The sequence below is a fragment of the Lissotriton vulgaris genome, chromosome 11, assembly GCF_964263255.1.
Source record: "Lissotriton vulgaris chromosome 11, aLisVul1.2, whole genome shotgun sequence".
In the NCBI taxonomy this organism is placed as follows: domain Eukaryota; kingdom Metazoa; phylum Chordata; class Amphibia; order Caudata; family Salamandridae; genus Lissotriton; species Lissotriton vulgaris.
In genome coordinates, this window is record NC_141699.1 from 465,033,530 (window position 1) to 465,051,099 (window position 17,570).

The window sequence follows — 17,570 nt, forward strand, 5'->3', positions numbered from 1 at the left end:
ATTGGAGTCACTTGGTCAGTGGTCACATACTTTGCCTATGTAAGAATATGTTTGTGCTAAAACGCCACTGACTGCTCCCGATATTTCGTAATCTCAACATACGATCATGCAGTGAGGCCAAGGAATGCTTCCTGGAGGGATGGGAGTGTAATCAAATGATAGTGAGATTTCAGAACTATCTTGTGTACCTTAAAAGCACTGAATCAAGAAAATACATAAAACAATAATCTCGCAAAGTGATGCATACGTAACATTGATGCGAAAATAGATACAAAATGAACAGGCTCAAAGGTTTATGCATGATCCGCATGAAAGTTGATGAGAAATGCTGCTATCTACACCCTGAACTTTAGTTTCTATCCTCCTGGTACCAAGTGAATTAGGCACAAGAAATTCAGCTGGAACTGTCAAAAAGGTATTTGAATCTTTGCACTGTCAATTCTGGACCAGATGTACGACCGTTTTTTGCGTGCGCAAACGGGTTTGCAACCCGTATGCGCATGCAAAAACCTACATGTCCATGTACAACACTATTTTGCGAGTCGCAAAAAAAATTGCGACTTGCAAAATAGTGCTTTGCGACTCGCTATTAGGAAGGGGCGTTCCCTTCCTAATAGCTACTCTCGAGCCATGTATGAATGTTTTGCAACCGCAATTGCGATCGCAAAACACTCACAGTTTACCGCCCTCTTCAAGAGGGTGGTAATGATGTCGCAAATGGGAAGGGGACCACTAACTGCCCTTAAAAAATGAAACGAAAATGTTTCATTTTTTTTTTTTTAAATGTAGCCCATTTTCCTTTAAGGAAAACGGGCTGCATTTTAAAAAACAAAACTACTTTATTGACAAGCAGTCCCAGACATGGTCTGCTGAGCCCAGCAGGCCACCATCCCTGGGAGGGGCAGCCATTCCCAAAGGGGTCGTAAATTGCGAGTGTCTAATATTCATGAGCCTCGCATTTTGCGACCCCTTCGGGAATTGCAATCAGTGTCTCTGACACGGTTGTACATGCCAAATTGCGACTCGCAATTGAGCGCAAATTGCAAGTCGCAATTTGGAATGGTCGTTCATCTGGCCCTCTGTACTTTTAACCTATACTTCACTGCAGTTGGAACCAAAATGCCCTGACACAAGGAACTGAGGATAACCTGTCTGAAAGTTAATGACCACCTGCTACATAGTCACATGATATCTTTTTTAACCTTATCAAACTGTGTTTCTGTTGTCTTTGTTTTTCTTTTTGTGTATTTTTTTAAAACTATTTTAGTTAATCACACATCAATTTTATATCCATTTCTTCATATTCATTCATTCAATCATGTCTCTTTTCTGTACCAGAATCAGTGCAGTGTGGGGGCGTGTCCGCTCAGTCAGAGTAACCCGTGTGCCAGTGTAACTGACTGTGCTTCAAGTGTTGCCATGGTTTGAGGCATGTATCCCCCCGTGTGCCAGTGTAATTTCTGTGCCAGTAAGATATGCTTCACGCACTAACATTGAGGCAAAGGGCACGTGCCTCAGACTCTGTGAACACATCGTCAGAGGCACGGGGATTACACTGTAAAGCAAGACCTGCTTCACGCACTGCCACTGAGGCAGAGGAGACGTGCCGCCTACCGCTCTGGAAATGACAAGGGCACGGAGATTACACAGAGACAAAGCATCTCCTCTGCCTCAGTGTCAGTGCGCGAGACATGACTTGTCAGTGTAATCCAGGCGCCATTTTGGATGTATGTTCCCAGTTTGTGAGAGACGTGTCTTCCCCGACTGGATGCCATTGGAGTGTGTGGGATACGTGTCGTCTCTGTTTTATTGCAAGTGAAGTCCCGGACAAAGACATATTTACAGTGTGAGAGGAGTATGACGTTTCTGTCTCAGTGGGCTTAGCATGGAAGGCATGCCTTTTTTTAGGTCTCGCCTGTCGATGCGCATGCGCATCGAGCAAGGCGAGAGTATTGCGAGTTATCCACTCTTTATCCACACTGCAAGGAATCGTGGCGATTCCTTGCAGTGCCCGTGACTTTTAAGGTCAATGCGCATTAAGCTTATGCGCATGCGCATTGACCTTAAAAGTCACGGGCGCGTGCACGTCCGTCTTTGTTTACCCCTCCGCCCCCTCCCGCCGTGTCGCATTTCTCCTCCCCCTCCCCTCTCTTCCTGCCGTCTTCCTGCCGTGTCGCACCTCTCCCCTCTCCGCCCCCTCCCCTGCCCGCCCCCTCCCGCGTGTCGCATTTCTCCTCCCCCTCCCCTCTCTTCCTTCCGTCTTCCTGCCGTGTCGCACCTCGCCTGCACGTTTTCGGCAAGGAACTTTGCCAGCGCTTGTTTGTCTTTGATTCTTTCAGGTAAGGTATATTACTTAAAAAAACACAACCACAGGGGTGTATTTTTCCAGTACTGCAATTTTCTTATACAAATCCAGTATTTTAAATTGTGCACCTTGTTAAGTGGTTCTTTCTGAGACGGATATCCGGTGTTAATTTAAGGAGGTCTTTTGAGGCTTCAGTAGAGTAAAACAACGAGGGGTAATGATTTCCAGCCGCCGATTGTTGTCTTGCAATGTGACCAGCCGAGATGTCCGTCAGTGTCTGGCTATTTGTGCTTCAGGTGGGCTGGCTCTGCTAACAGAACAGCAATGGCCGGACACCACAGGGGCGGTGGTAGACATCTGTTCACCCTCGCTCTCCTCCTCTTCTTACTACGAGTGCCACTCTGTCCTTTGCCCCTCTCCTGTTCTCCTTCACACCAATGTTCCCTTCTCCCAGTTACAGCTCCCCGTACCTTGGCATAGCCAGCACTGCTCCTCTTTACCGCGCCCACAAACTGCACCTCAGCTTCCCACTCTCAAACCACTGTTCCCTGACCTTCGTTGTCTGCACCGAGGTCTGTGCCACTCTCTCTCTGTCGCCTACTCTGCTGGCACATGCCCTGCCCGCAACCTCCTCCCCTTTCTGTGCCATGTCCCATGCAGGTTCACCGCTCCCTCTCCTCACAGGTTTTCTCTCTCCATCCCCTGATCCCAGCCACTGTGCCATGCGTCTTGCTTGCTCTCCTGCTGGCACCGTGTGCCCTGTGCCTCTGCTCCTCTCAGGCTCAGTCTCTCTCCATCTACTGACTCCAGTCTCTGTGCTCTGCCCCTCGCCAACTTCTCGGTCACTATACCTTGTTCCTCTTCACTTCTGTGTCCTGTCCCTCTCCGTCTCTGCGCCTTCTCACTGTGCCCCTGCTTCCTCTTCCTCCCAGTCTCTCTGCCCCTGCCTCCTCTTCCTCCCAGTCTCTGTGCCCCTGCCTCCTCTCTTCCTCCCAGTCTCTGTGCCCTTGCCTCCTCTTCCTCCCAGTCTCTGTGCCCCTGCCTCCTCTTCCTCCCAGTCTCTCTGCCCCTGCCTCCTCTTCCTCCCAGTCTCTGTGCCCCTGCCTCCTCTCTTCCTCCCAGTCTCTGTGCCCCTGCCTCCTCTCTTCCTCCCAGTCTCTGTGCCCCTGCCTCCTCTTCCTCCCAGTCTCTGTGCCCCTGCCTCCTCTTCCTCTTAGTCTCTGTGCCCCTGCCTCCTCTTCCTCTTAGTCTCTGTGCCCCTGCCTCCTCTACCTCCTCCCAGTCTCTGTGCCCCTGCCTCCTCTTCCTCCCAGTCGCTGTGCCCCTGCCTCCTCTACCTCCTCCCAGTCGCTGTGCCCCTGCCTCCTCTACCTCCTCCCAGTCTCTGGGTCCAGTGCTTTACCTGTCCCTTAGTGCTGTGCCCTGTCCCTCACCTGCTGGCGTGGTCTCTCTCCCGCTCCCATCCTCAGTGCCCTGAACCTCTCTTCCCTGCCCTCGCAGTGGGCCGTCCTAATGCTGCTTCCGATCCCTGGGGGCCATGCCCGCTTTCCTCGCAGTCCCCCCTCCCCCTTCAGTCCTTCCTTTTGTGTTCCCTGCTCCCCACCTGTCACTGTGCGCCGGGCTCTCCCTCTCAACCCCTATTCAAGACGCCTGTGCACCAGGTACTTGGTGAGGGCGGGGAAGGGCTGAGGTATAAAAAGATGCCCACTGCAACCTGTGGGTGATGTGGTGAGCACTGGACTTAAAGTAAGCAATCGATCATTTTTTTAAGCCTCGATAAAATAGAATATTTTTTCCAGTACTGCAATTTTCTTATACAAATCCAGTATTTTAAATTGTGCACCTTGTTAAGTGGTTCTTTCTGAGACGGATATCCGGTGTTAATTTAAGGAGGTCTTTTGAGGCTTCAGTAGAGTAAAACAACGAGGGGTAATGATTTCCAGCCGCCGATTGTTGTCTTGCAATGTGACCAGCCGAGATGTCCGTCAGTGTCTGGCTATTTGTGCTTCAGGTGGGCTGGCATGCGTTCTCACATATTTTGCAGCGGGAAATGACTGTCTGAGGGGCTCGCTCCACAACAGACATTAGCAATAGATTTGTTTTCCGCCCGTGTTTGTGAGACGCAGCGCACTATCGGGCCATTTGAAGGACTTTGTGTCAGGGACAGGAAGCAAAATGAGTGGCGTGCTGACCAAGCATATCTGGTAAGGCGGCTTTGCAGATGAGCGAAGCTCGCGCTGTTTAAGAGGATGCAATTACTTTCGAACTTTGTGCGCGCGTGGAGCAATCTGATGGCTTGTGGGCGTCGTTAAAATCCAATAAATGTATTAGTGGATTTTCAAAACCTGTCTTTATTTTGAAACTAATGGCTGTGACATCCTTTGAAGTGGATGCCGGCTTGTGCCCTCTGGCTGCGATTCGTCTTTGCATCGTCTCCAGCGTGACATCGATGCCCAAGAACTCGCCCACCTGCACACCAAAAGCATCGCATGGGGATTGGTCAGGAGAATGTATGACGAACCTACTGTGACTCGATTGCCGCAGCCTAACCTGCCTGAAGCACGTTTTCTTTACAGCCAATAAGGGAGGAAGTTAAAGGCTTGTTTGTTTATTTTACCCGCCGTGTCTCTGCTGCTTCCCCCTGTCCTGTCTCTCCTCCTCTCCCTCTCTATACCCTCCCCCTCCCCCCCACCACTCCCATCAAGTCCCTCTGGCCCTTCCCTCCTCCCCGGACCCCTCCTCCCCTGCCCCCTCCACCCTTTCTTGTTACCACTTGTAAAGAGAAAGCGGGCCCATTCACAGTATGGCGTGCAGGCACAGGCTCCACTTTGGGGTCGACCAGATCCACCCAATCTGTTTAATCCTGGCGGCAAGCGGTTGGTGTGTCGCAGGGGTCTCCACAGGTCTCACCAGGTAGGGTTTACCACTGACCGCAGTTCCAGGACGCGTTCAAACTTGTTTATTTTTTTTTATCGGGAATGCTTCTTGTCAGAGGATTTAGCTCTTCAAGTTAAATCTCGATGTTATTCAAATATATTGTTACTTGGTTTACTTGCTTTAATTAAATATTGCATATTCTAATTGAACAGTGCCACTGCTTCCAAAAATCAGGTGGACTTTGAAGACTTTTAGGAACCAATTTTATTTTGAATGCACACCGCATAAAAATTAGGGGCACATAAGAAATGTGATACTGCATTTAATCACTGTATACCGACACAAAATGCCACATTTAAGTATTCCTGTCGATGACATGTGGTCAGGCACCCTCAACCCCTCACCCTCAACCCCTCACCCACACTCACCCTCACTCACCGTCACCCTCACTCACCCTCACTCACCCTCACTCACCCTCACTCACCCTCACTCACCCTCACCCACCCTCACCCACCCTCACCCTCACCCCCTCAACCCCTCACTCACCCTCAACCCCTCACCCTCAACCCCTCACTCACCCTCACCCTCAACCCCTCAGCCTCACCCTCACCCTCACTCACCCTCAACCCCTCAGCCTCACCCTCACCCTCACTCACCCTCAACCCCTCAGCCTCACCCTCACCCTCACTCACCCTCAACCCCTCAGCCTCACCCTCACCCTCACTCACCCTCAACCCCTCACCCTCACTCACCCTCAACCTCATGCTAAAGATTTACAAAAAAAAACCATTAACAATTCTAAAAGCACTAACTCTAATGCTGCGAGACCTATTGCATTTCTAATGCTTGTTTCGCAGAGCAATCCCTGTGCTGGTTTTGGCGTGTTTCTAGCACTCTGCGTCTCTGCCTATCGTAATAGACTCTTCCAGGACCTTAATGCCCTCAAATATCTCTCTGGTTCCTGTACAGAGATACTGCCCTCGAAAGGTACCAATTGCCCCCTCCTATGCTGCAGTCCCACACGTTGCCTCATAAAGATACCCCCTTGTTGCTATTTGGGGTTTTCTCAACTGTACATCCCAAGTTTGAATCCTGGCAGGGCCAGCCCAGTTGTTCATTCTTCCGGGGCTCGGAAAGTAAATATAATTACAATGTGTAACTATCACATCTCTAATTAGAAAGACTAACATCTACAGTATTCACAATTAAAATACAAAACAGCTTGTATTAAAATGCTGCCTTGTGAGTGTGATACTGCCATATGAAGGCCCAGAAGAACAAAGAATGCACTCGGAAGACGCCTCCTGGCACTTACCGACAAGGGCCCTTATGGGAGCAATATTGCCCTGCGTGTGATCTGCCAAATCGTAAACCTATCACAAGGAGGCAGAGAAAGATGTCTAACAAACCGAGAAGGTACCCGCACGCGCTCTTTAACTCGAGTTTCATAACTTGAGGAATATTCTATTTTATAACCCCGGAGAGCGCGGCCTCTGGAAATCAATAGGGCTCGAGCGTTGCCTCGTATTGATTCCGAGAGCGAGGCCTGCGCTAAAATATTCATGTACAAAGCGGGAGGCAGGCAGGCATCAGATGGGGAGCCCTGGGGGAGGGGGAGTCTGCTGGATAACTAAAAGGCACCGGCAATATCCTTGTAAACGAGAAGATTTCGATTAAGTCACTCTGCGAGCATACAGGGACGGATTTGTCAAAGAGTTTCTTCTCCATCCTATGGCTCCTGCTGAACCAAAAGAAGTGAGTGTGAAATAAAAACTCGAATTTAGGGGCATTTTGAAGCCCTGGAGGAAGGGCGTTGCGCAGGGGTGGCTGAGCGTGACATCCCACCGGAGGGCGGCTGGAGGGAAATATGCACTGATGGACGTGGACGTCAGTCACATGCCAGGCCTGGCAGACATGTCTCGGAGTGCCAGAGCCCTACTGACCTCTCAGAGGTGACGACCTGTTAAGAAGTCTCCTACAGACTAACCTCCTCTTCCTCACACAGGCCTACACAGACCATGGGGCTTATTTATGAGCTCTTGCGACACTTTTGCGCCGCCGGTGCGTCACTTTTTGTGAGGCTCCAGCGGCGTATAAAATGCACCACATTACGCCCTATTTAAAAAGTGATGCATTTAAGCAGATGCATAACTTTGTAAACCCCTGCTCCATATCCAATCTGCGATACCAAAGGGGATGATGGACGGAGCATTTGAGCAAATCAAACACTCACCCCCAGTCAACTGATCTGGGTTTAATCCATCCTCATTCTTTAGCTCACTCCGCCACCCCAGTTAAGACATGGCCTTATGCAAATCAGTCTGACCCTGTGCCTTATGGGAACAGTCCAGCCCGAACTGCCAAGCCATGTCTACCCTGGACCGGAAACCATCATCCTGGGAGCGGTTTAGGGTTCATAACCCTCATCAGCCAGGCTATCTTGAATCCAGTGGCAAAGTGAGCAAGGGACAAACGTCTGGGCATACCCTGCCAACTTAGGGAGAAGAAAGCGATACCAATCTGCGCCAGGTATAATGTATGCAGGGTGGGCATTATCACGCAAATAGTCTAGTAGAGGTGGCACATTAAAATCTATAAGATTTCAGTACGCCACTTCTAAGACGCTACTGCGTCAATATCTTACACCTGCCTCATGGCAGGCATAAGACTGATGCAGGCCCATGTGCCCCATGTGAAAGGAACATTGCTGGAGTTGCGTCACGCTTCCGACACAACTCCAGCAATGCGTAAGTTTTGAGCAGTCTTTCCTTGCGATATGATGCATCATATTATAAATATGACACATCAATTGTGTAGGAAGGAGGGCGCACTGAGAAGTGTTGTATTGCTGCTTTGTCGCAGCATCGATGCAACACTTCTCATAAATAAGGCCCCATATAGTTAGAGGTTTCAGAGAACTAACTAATTCTGATTAAATTGGCACTGCTGTTCCCCAGAGTGGGGTGTGGGTGTGACGAAGGTGCAGAAAGAGGCTCTGGCCTCCTTGGTTGTAAATCCAATGTGGAGAGAGAGCTACTTACAATTGTCGTAGATTGAAATGGTTTACTGTTGCTGTCGAGCTAACTATTCAGATACAGCTGTTTGAGGTGCTCACCACTGCCTTAGAAGCAGCCATGGCCTTGGATTGGAGTTCTCTGGCAGAAACCCATGGGAGGGTGACTCAGCCATACATAACTCTCTGTTTTGCTCCTTGAAGGAGCTTTTTATGGTGGAGTCTCGGTCTCTACCGAAATGGACTCACAAGGCCAAATGTTCCACCAAGGAATGCAGGATAGCCAGTCTGAAGGTGTGACTATGTCATGCTTTGTAGGTGTTTTGGCTGCTCCAGCAGACCGGGAGAGTGAGGCCCATCATCCGGTGTTCCCTCTGAAGTTCCTTCATTCAGCCAGGCTGATTTTGCCTCCGGCCCTATTACCGTGAGTGAAGTTGCCATCGCCCTAGAATGGATTACCCCAGGGAAAGCACCAGGGCTGGATCAGATACCAGGGGATCTGTTTAAAGCTGAGAAGGAGATCTGGAGCCATTACCCTGCCCTGTACTTTAATAACATTATGAATGGGATGAGTATGCCACGGACATGAGCATGGGATGAGATCATCCCAATCTACAAAAAAAGCCTTAGGTCCCTTCGTTCTAATGACCGCCTCATCAGTCTTATAGACAGTTTGCAGAAGCTCTTTAGCCAAATTCTGCAAAGCAGATTACAAGTTTGTATAGAGGACGCACAAGTACGGACTCCTTTGCAAGCTGGGTTCAAGTCCGGGACCACTACTACTGATCAAGTACTCCAATTGCAACTTCTCTATTGGAAATATGCCATGCTGGGAGGCGGACACCTCAATGTAATCCTTGTCAACCTTTAGTTGGCATTTGATCTTGTCCCTACGAAGGCCTTGTGAAAGGTATTGATTGACATGGACGTCCCAGCATATTTAGGAGGGGGAACGGCGTTTACAACGCAACTTTTACAACGCAGTACCTTTACGACGCAACCATTGCAATGCAAGTCATTACAACGACTTGCGCTGGGGGGCTCTAGGATAGGGAATAGTTTTAATTTACAATCCAACACCTTCCCTACTATCCACGGGGACTGGAGTTGGAATAGTAAATTAAACTATTCACTATCCAGTGCCCCCCAACGCGTTGTAAAAGTTGCGTCGTAAAGGCATGCGTTGTAAAAGCATGCGTTGTAACAACGTACATCCATTTGGGAGGTATTTTCAGGAGGCTTCAGTTCAATACATATGCACAGGTTTGATGTGGTTCTTCTGGGGAGCTGACAGACCCCATTCCTGTACTACAGGGTGTAAGACAGTGTTGTGTATTAGCTTTAGCCCTGTTTCTGTTATTTATCAATGTTCTAGTGACTATGTTGGAGCAATTCGAACATGATACGCCAAGCTTGGCCAATAGGAAAGTACAAGAGCTCCAGTTTGCGGATGACACCCTGCTGGTTTCAAAGTCCCCTATTGGCATTCAAAATCTGCTGGATCAGTTTGGTGTCTTCTGTAGACAGAGAGGGTTAGAGATTACCATCAATAAGACCAAGTATATAGCAGTGAATCCGCGCCATACTTCTGGGTCTCACCAAGTCTTCATTGGCCTTCCCTTGGAGAGGGTTCACACCTTTGATTACATGGAATACACCCTCAACAAGCATTTTGGCTGGGCTCCCCAGATCAAAAAGTGCAAACTTAGGCTGGAGCATTATACTGGAGGCATATTGAAAGCTCTGAATGGGCTCCAGTTAGTGCCCAATTTCCCCAGTATTGCAAATAAATCTATAACTTAGATACCCTGGGGGATGGGGTCTCTTTACTGTGGAGAACTTTAGGGCTATGACAATATAAATGTCCAAGCTCCCTGCCAATACCCCATGGGTCCCACTTCAGTTAAATCTATGGACTCAATCTCTCGTACACAGTAAGGCTCAGACCCTTGTTGTACTAGAGAAGTATCTGGTCTTCTATGGACCTAGCACCTTTTAGAATGGCCTTAGATGTAATACTAAAATTCTTTTTCGCCACCAGGATTCTGCGGTTGGGGTACATTAAATATTGTTTACTAGCGATTGGGCATGAGAGCCTGTGGACCAACCCAGAGACAGCATGCAGGATATCTAAGTCTACCCTCAAAGGGATGTATTGGAGTAATGTATACAGTGGCCGGCTTAGGACTGGGAGGATGGATACCCTGACCACTACCTTCCTGGAGTTTAACCCCTTCACTGCTAGGCCTCCCCCGTGTTAAGCCTTTTTTTGGCTGTTTGGGGTAGTTTGCAATTAGGCCCCTGTAACTTTTTGACCACATAAGTTATCCATGCCAAATTTGCGTCCTTTTCTTCCAACATCATGGGGATTCTAAGGGTACCCAGGGTTTGTTGATTCCACTGGAGGGGACCCAGAAATTAGCCAAAATACAACAAACGCTTTTTGGGGGGAAAAATGGGACAAAAGGGCTACAGTTGAAAGCGTCTGTGTTTTTCCCTGCAAATGGTATCAACAAAGGGGCTGTGGTGCTGAAATCACCATCTTCCCAGCTTTCAGGGACAAGCAGACTTTTGTCAGAAAACCTAAATTTTTTACACAGTTTTGGCATTTTTCTGTGAAATAGCCTATTTTTGCTATATTTGTTCTTTCAACCTCCCTCCAGTTATTGGTTGAAAGCAACAATGCACCTGGAAAGCTATACATTTTTGAAAAGTAGACAACATTCTGAATTCTGCAAGGGGTCATTTGTGTATATCCTGCAAGGTTTCTTTATAGCGCCAGGACACCCAAGGGTAATCACGCGTCCTACAAGTGCAGATAACATAACAGAAACTAACAGTTGAATATAGGAAAAATTAAAAATTAATTGAAAAAAACAGAAATTTGTGTCAATGTTTTCACCTGTAACTTCTTCTAATTATGATAGCTGTTTGAAAGAAATATACAGTTACATCGACTGGGACTTTGTGGTTGTGGGGATATGTAGGACTTGTAGGTTCACCAAGACCCAGGTGAAGCAAGAGCCAATAACTCAGCAGTGTCTTGCAATGGTTTTTTTATTATGTAGTGGGTATATAGCAATTAATTTGGGAAAATATATACATTGAAAAATCTGTATGAAAGACACCTATGTATTTCTGAAATTGGAATAAAATATAGGTATTAGAAACAGTAGATGTTTGAACAATTCGAAATTGGGAGTACCCATACTGTGGTTCCGTGGTCCCGAATTGGGTTCGATAGTTCCGAAACCCGATTTATAAAGATCGTCGGAAATGGACGATTTTGATGTCAACAGACCGCAAAAGGCGAGTGTAACGTGTCTGAGTGTTTTCCCTATGAATCGATATAGGGGAACACTCTGCATTTGAGGATTTAGTTTGAACCCTCGGGTTCCATTTTGTATGTGGCAGCAATCTTGTGTGGTTGCCCTAACATAGGCCCTATGATCGTGGCCGAACGAGTCCTTGACACGTACGCCTTAGTTGACTTCTGGTTGACCTGGCCGAACTGACTCCTCGCCTGGGGCGAATCCTGCTGAGCCAGTTCCTTGTTCAGCAGCTGGCCTGATAAAGATCAAAGCGCAGGACGTGCCCTGACTTTATGGCACACCGTTCCCACTCCTCTATCTCCTTTCCATCTGTTTCTGCCTCTCCTTTATGACATGTTCATCGATCTGGGTTGAAGGTTTTATGGTAGGTTTGTCCGGCCTGATCGAACAGGAAACTTAGCATATGTGCGATCGTTTTGGTGGGCTGGACAACGGAAAGTGGGATTAACTTGACTCGTGATTCGTTACTTTTTGAAATGGTACTTGTTTATTGGTTAGTTTGTATGCACCGAATGTAAATTGTGATGTTGCCAGAGGCGTAATTTTCGGCATAAAAGACCGAGTTTCGTTCATTGAAGTGGTGCAGTCTCTGTCGAACTACCCGTGTGTACTTCGTAGACCTCTGTCCCTGGTTGCAACCAATAAACTTTGGTCTTTGACGTCATCGAGAAGTATCCCATGTCTCTGTTTGCCAAGACAGGGGAATCCGGGGTCTTTGGGTGTTGCCCTGACACCGCTGGGTTATTGTAATAGTATTGGTTCCGAGAAAACCCAGTACCTCAATTGGCACCCAACGTGGGGTGACTTCAGCGGTACCGGTCCAAGCCAGAGGTTCGTGAGGAGCTTCGTGAGAAAATTCCAGAGGTTGGCCAGCCACTTCAGCGACCCCTGTATGTCGACGTGGTTCCGAAGGTGTTTGCTGCGAGGTTTCCCGCGTCCTGACGGCTACGAAGGACTGCTGCCCTGACTGTCGCCCTGTTTTGGAACCATAGACGTTTGTAGAGCGAGACGATTGACGGGTCTTCTGGTGACGCCATCAACAACTCAGTTAAGTATAAAGGGAGCATCTCCTAGTTCTTAGTTTGTTTTGTATCCTTTAGTGGATAGCTTTGATTTGGTACCTGCAGGCCCCAAAGCCAAGGGATTCGTGTATTCACAAGCTTATCGATTTTAGATTACCCTTGTTGTTTGAAGCTAGACTAGTGAGCAAGATGCCTGGTTTTAGCAGTCTTAGGAATTTGTTTAGTTGTGATACGTTGAGGGATTCCCGGTTAGAGGATTCGTGTCCGGTTCCTCCGATCGGAACTCCTACATACGAGTTGTATGTGAAACATGGTATAGGTCCTATTAGCTACAATGAGATTTGGGTAAAATATACGAAGAATGACAGTGTCCTACAGTGGCCCCGTTATGGTAGTTTTGAGACAGAAGTTTTAGATAACCTTGAAGTGAGGTTGTTCAAGAAGAAAGCCCGACCGGCAATGTTGGACTCTTTCCGCATATGGCGCAAGGAAGCCAAACAGAAAGAAATTAAGTTAGCAAAGAAGAATAGAAAGGGTATGTCAATGGTGCAAGCTGCCGTTGCATACCGAGATGACGAAGAAGAGAAAAACAGTGAGCAGATGCTTAGAGTGAGGAAGTTAGCGGTAGACAGATGCTACCCAGTCTTGCCGGCTAAAGAGCAGAAAGACGATAAGGAGCTTGTGAAAGACCCTTTGATGTCGCATTTGCTAAATTCACCACCACCTTATGTGCAGAATGCTACGGCACCACCACCGGTTGTAGCCACGCAAGCACCTATTGCTTTGCCTCCTGTTCTTCCTCCACAGCCCGTTTCTTCTTTGGCTGTTGTTCCTTATGCGCAGCCTTCTCAAGGGTTGCCAACTTTGCCTTTTCCTGCTACTACTGCCTCTATGCCTGTTCCGACTATGGATCCTACTACTACTACTGTTTTGTCTCCTCTTGTCCTTCCGACTGTTCCTTCTCCTAGACAGCGGGTGACCGCTGCCTTTTCTAATTTTCTAACTCCTTTGTTGGGACAAATGGGTATGTCTCCTGTGAGTGAGCGTAGACAATCGCGTAGCCAATTGCCTGATACAGATGAGCGAGTGGTATTAGACCATATGGCACGTAGATGGGTGACGTATAAGTCCCAGTATGATCTAGAAGGTATTATGGATGTTTTCCGACAATGGGAAGCACCAAAGCAGCGTTATGTTTTTGAGCTTATGTGTGCGTTCCTCCATGAACAATGGATGGACGAATTGGGTAAAGTTCCTGTAGAATTGTCTCGATTACGTTCAGAATTCGCTAAAGGAACGATTGTGAGTCTGCTCGATGTTGAGAAAGCAGTATCAACGTTATTGTCACTTCGTAGGGATGTCCCTACTGAACGGCTGTTTGAGCCAGATCCATCAGTTAAGAGACATGCGCGCCAATATCCTATGCAAGAGGTTCCTCCGGTATGGAGACCTGCTGATGCTGCTGCTCATCCACCTGTTTTAGTGGGTCCATGTACCATGGAAGTGTGCAGAAGTTTTAGCGCTTAAGCAGACTTTACCAGATCCGCGGAAGAATCCGGCAGGATAATATAAAGAACTTACGCAAACTGTGAGTTCGTGCGTTATGAATTTGGCGGATATAGATATGTTGTTTGGGAATGTTGTCCCACTGTCCATCTGGAATGTCATTCGGCATACAGATCATGATAATGAATTGGGCGATTCGTGGGTGAATCTTGTTGCAGCAAACGATAGACAAGTTGGAGGTGCTAAACCTGAAGATATTATTGCTGAACTTCCTGGTAGAATTATCACTTTCATGAAGACTTTAATGCCCGAAGTCCGTGTTAATTGGGACAAATTGTCAGCCTGTAAGCAGAAGAAAGACGAGTTTGTTTCAGAATTTTTCTCGCGTTTCGAGGAAACTTTCGTTGATCATAGTGGTCAGGATATGGCTACTGAAGGTGGCCAGAGATTGTTTGTTGATAAATTCGTGCACAATCTTCTTCCTGAGTTGTGTACTAAGTTGAAGGATTCCGAGAGTGCTTGGCCTGTTTCTACGTCGGCGCAAATTCTTGCTACGGCTCAATACTACGAGAATAGGCGTAAGGATGAGTTAGAGAGAGCGGATAAGAAGACTAAAGAATTGAAGACTAAAGTTCTTTTACAACAAGCTTATCCACCCCGTGTTAATGATCAGCGCGATTATCAGCCGCCTCAACAGTATTCGAGGAACTCGCAAAGAGACGAGATTCCTCAACAACAGCGTATTCAGTATGGGCCTAATCAGTGTGCATATTGCAGAGAAGAGGGCCATTATAAGAACAGTTGTCCTGTTTTGTTGCAACGTGCTGATAGTGCTCCTGGTGTTAGAGGTAGAGGTGCTCAACAAGCGCCTAGAGGTAGAGGTCGCGGACAGAACGCGCACCCTTTGCCTCCGCAGAATTCAATGAACAGTTTTGATCATCAGCAGAATTCTTCTGGTAGGTATACACAGTACTACGTGGATGATTACTATGCTGAAGGTGATGAGGAGCAAGGTAATGATTGTTAGGACAGCCATGGACAAAGAGAGGGAGTTGTTTCAGTTCCGGTAGATCAGAGTGGACCTTACGTGGAAGTGATTTCATCAGGTGTGTCAGAGCCTTTTCTGCTAGACACTGGTGCTACGAAGAGTTCTATTATGCATTCTAAACTCCCTAGCGCACCTTTGTCTGGCTTTAATAATGTTTCTATAGGTTTTTCTGGCGCCCCCGTTATGAATCCGATTTCCGCTCCATTGCCTCTTTCTGTTGGTCCTCGTAGGTTCGAAGCACCCCTTCTTTTGACTACAGGTTGTAATGAGAACTTGCTAGGCCTTGACCTGTTGAAGAGATTGTATGCAACTTTGTACTGTTCCCCGTCAGGAGTACATGTCACTTTGGGTGAGAATGTGATCTCTCCGATATATGTTTCGAAAGATTGTCTTCCACCTGAATTGTCTTCGTTACCGGATTCGTTATGGGCTACGGGTCCAAGTGATGTGGGCCTGTTAGATATTCCCCCATATGTTGTGACGTTGAAGGCGAATGCTCAGTTACCGCGCATTCCGCAATATCGTATTTCAAGCGATGGTGAACGAGCGCTTTTGGCGATCATTTATGATCTGATCGACAAGGGTGTTATTGAAGACACTCGAGGTAATGTGTGTAACAGTCCGGTTTTGCCTGTCTTGAAGAGAACTGATTCTTCACAGCCTCCTGTATATAGGTTTGTTATCGATCTTCGTGAAGTGAACAAAATTGCTGTTCAACAGTTTCCTGTTGTACCCGACATTACTGCATTGTTGACATTGATTCCAGCTTCTGCTACCTGGTTTTCGGTGTTTGATTTGAAGAATGCTTTCTTCAGCATACCGATTGCCATAGAGAGTAGAGATATTTTTGGATTCTCTTTAGGAGGACGAAGGTTCCGCTTTAAGCGCGCTCCTCAAGGTTATTGCAAGAGTCCATCTATCTATAGTCAAGCTCTGAAGACGCAACTTGACTTGTTGGCTTTGCCCGAAGGTGCGGCCCTTATCCAGTATGTTGACGATTTGTTGGTCGCTGCCAATACAGAAGACATATGTAAGGATGCCACTGTGTCTTTGTTGTCTCATTTGTCTGAATGCCATCATAAAGTTTCTCTCTCGAAATTGCAATTCTGTTGCCAAGAAGTTACCTATCTAGGTCACCTCTTATCGAAGGAGGGAAGGAAACTGACCCCAAAAAGAATCCAGACTATTGCGAGAATGAGTGTCCCTATGACACAGAGAGAAGTACGTGCGTTTTTGGGTATTACGTCTTACTGCAGACAGTGGAGCCCAAATTTTTCCCTTCTAGCGAAACCTTTGATAGCTCTTACGGTTAAGGATTCTCCAAATCCGATTCCTTGGACTGAGAAATGCCAAAAGAGTTTCTCTGAACTACGTAATGCGTTGTGTTCGGCTCCTGTGTTGGGTACTCCAGACTACAGCAAGCCTTTCACATTGTATGCCCATGAGAGAGAGGGATGTGCATTATCGGTTTTGACTCAACAATTTGGCGGGAAGCAACGCCCATGTGCGTACTTTTCGTCAACATTAGATCCTGTGGCTAAAGCATTGCTGAGTTGTTTGAGAGCAACTGCAGCAGCGGCTGTTTCAATTTGACAGTCTGCTGGTTTAGTTATGGACAATACACTAGTGGTTATGGTTCCACATGCAGTGGATACCTTGTTAAATCGGACGAAGACACAGCACTTGACTAGTGCTCGGTTGTCAGGGTATGAGCTTACGTTGTTAGCAAGCCATGTGCACATCAAGAGGTGCAATACCCTAAATCCGGCTATGTTGTTGCCGATTTCGCTTGAGACAGACGATGGTAGCGAAGAGCAACACGATTGTTTCTTGAGAACAGAAGAAGAAACGAAAGGGAGGATAGATTTAAGAGATACTCCTCTTCCTGATTGTAATGATGCTTTGTGGGTTGACGGCTCGTGTTTTAAATTACCAAATGGCGATACCACTGCAGCATATGCCGTGACGACTTTACATACAGTTGTCGAAGCTGCACGTATCCCACATAATTCTGCGCAAGCGGCGGAATTAATTGCACTTACAAGAGCATGTGTGTTGGCGAAAGGGAAACGAGTGAATGTGTATACTGATAGTCAGTATGCATTTGGAGTGGCTCATAGCTTTGGACGATTGTGGCGTGAACGTGGATTTTTGACATCGCATGGGACGAAGATCCAGCATGGGCAGCTGGTGAATGAACTTCTTGAATCTCTTACGTTACCTTTGCAAATAGCGATTGTGAAATGCAGTGCCCATAGAAAGATTACGGATGATGTTGGTCGTGGTAATGCGTTTGTGGATGAAGTTGCGAAAGAAACTGCTAGGAATGTGACGAGTCGAATGTATGTTGCGGGTCCAGCGAGATGGGTTCCAGAGAAGAGTATGTGCGAAGACACTATTGAGAGCGTGAAGATTATTCAGAGTGAGGCCACTGAGAAAGAGTTGGATGAATGGAGAGAGAGTAAGG